The sequence below is a fragment of the Tupaia chinensis genome, unplaced genomic scaffold (genome assembly GCF_000334495.1).
Source record: "Tupaia chinensis unplaced genomic scaffold, TupChi_1.0 Scaffold149383_1, whole genome shotgun sequence".
NCBI lineage: Eukaryota > Metazoa > Chordata > Mammalia > Scandentia > Tupaiidae > Tupaia > Tupaia belangeri.
The window spans coordinates 194722-196642 of NW_006209227.1; the positions used below are offsets into that span (position 1 = coordinate 194722).

A 1921-nucleotide genomic window follows, 5' to 3' on the forward strand; every position below is an offset into this window, starting at 1 on the left:
CTCCTCCATTCTTCTCTCGGGATCTTGGGCACGCATGCATACGCGCCCGGCGTGAGTTTGAGCCACCGGGTCTGGGACTCGAACCACAGTTAGCTCCATGGGAATTCAGCAATATAGCCATTATACCAACTGCTGGTCCCATTCCCTAACTTTAAAACACTCTTGCGCAGTCATCAGGTGGAAGTGATGGCGTGCCCAGATTGCGCATCAATGCTAGCTTGCGAGCTCAGCTCATCGATGGTCCCTCCGCTCTGTATGGAGACTGGAAAAGATTCATCCCATTGGAAAAATGTTTCTCCTTTCAGACGGAGAATGAAAAATGGGACCGTTGAGTTGATGCCGCCTCTTAACGAAGAACTTTCTGGCTTTATAGAGTAGTTGGAAGATTAACAACCAAGGCAACCATCGTGTCTGCATTGATGTCCAGTTTAAAGAAGATGACAGTCCTTTGGATCTCGGATTTTACAACGGAGGTGTGAAGATCACCCGAAGATCACTCCCCCCCCATTTTTTCTTTCAGTGCTTCTGCAACGGGACTGGTCTAGAATTTAGATCAACTGATTGCAGATGAGCTATATTGAAGACTACATTAAAGGAGGCCTCTCATGTTTGAGAGAGAGAATCCTGTGATATCTAATATTTAATTTGTTCTTTTTAAATAAAGTTTCATTTACCGGGGCCAGCAAGTGGCGCGGTGGTTAAAGGCGCTGGACTCCCACACGGCCAAGCACAGTTTGAGTCCCAGACCTGGCGGCTTGGTTTCTCCCTTTCTCTCTCTCTCTCCCTCCCTCCCATCCTCTATCTCTGGTCAAATTAAAAATAAATAAAGTTGAATTTATTTATTTATTTATTTATTTTTTGGAGAGATTTTCACTATAGGGCGCATGCGCTCGCCAGACAGAAAGAGACATAGAGACAGAAAGCGAGAAATCACCCCCCAAGGGGGATGGTCACACCGCAATCCCTTCTCCTCCATTCTCCTCTTGGGATCTTGAGCACGCACGCACACGCGCCCAGCAATAAAGTTGAATTTTAAAAAAAGTTTCATACCTAACTGTAGGCTTTCTAATTTGCAGTTTTTGATGGAACTGTATATTGACAGTTCACTTAGAATTGCTTTCACAGAATATGGTTAGAGTAGATGCAAGAATAAAATGGTTGTCTGAGTTTAGGTTTCTATTTTATTAATAAAAGATTTAAATGGCACATAGGAGAATAAATAAATAAATCACCTCCAACACCCAGCTCCCAAACAGCTCCTCAGCGGAAAAGAGGCACGGAGCACAGCAGGTGGTGGTGAGGGAAGCAGAGCTGAAAACAAGTTGCTCCCATCATCAGAAGACCGAGATCAACAGGTGGCGCGGTGGTTGGGATGCCGGGCTCCCACATGGCGTAGTTGGGTACCACACCTGGTGGCTTGCTTTCTCACTTTCTCTCTCCCTCTGGAGAGTGCACATGCCCTACAGCAAATTAAATAATAATAATAAAATAAAATGAATAATTTTTAAAAAAAGACAGGCTCTCAGACCCGCCCATTTTTACCTGGAGGACGAGGCGGAGAGAGCACAGGAGGAAAGGCGCACCTCTCTCTGGGAAGAATCGCGGAGCGTTTGGAACCGGCAGGGGTCGGGGACCTTGCCTAGAGCTGCATCCTCTGGCAACCTCGTTACAGAGTGCTGCAGGGTCGCTGGTCGTGCAGAGGGAGCGGGAAGGGATAGGTACGAAGGAAACAGTCCATGCGTAACGACTGAATGAATGAGTGAGTGAGCAAGAGAGCGGTTGGGAGACCCCCCGTACTCCCCAGGCGCGAAGCGGCGCGCCCGGCAGGGGTCACTGCGGGCCCCGCGGGCGGGAAGGGGGCGCAGGCGCGGCGGGCGCCAAGGCCCTCCCGCGGGGGAGGGGGGCGGGGAGAGCTGGGGGG

At 49.3% G+C, this 1921-nt stretch overlaps 1 long non-coding RNA gene across 2 annotated transcripts in view; it reads right to left on the reverse strand.

The window, feature by feature from the left end:
- The window catches only part of LOC102492456 (uncharacterized), a 7707-nt gene extending 5894 nt beyond the window's left edge, over positions 1–1813 (reverse strand). Inside the window, exon 1 of one of the 2 annotated variants that reach the window (XR_337728.3) lies at positions 1543–1813. This is a non-coding gene — a long non-coding RNA (uncharacterized LOC102492456). Of the gene's footprint in view, positions 1–1232; positions 1348–1542 lie in introns of those variants that run through there. The other variant, XR_001369899.2, reaches the window with a different exon arrangement.
- Positions 1814–1921: the final 108 nt, after the last annotated feature.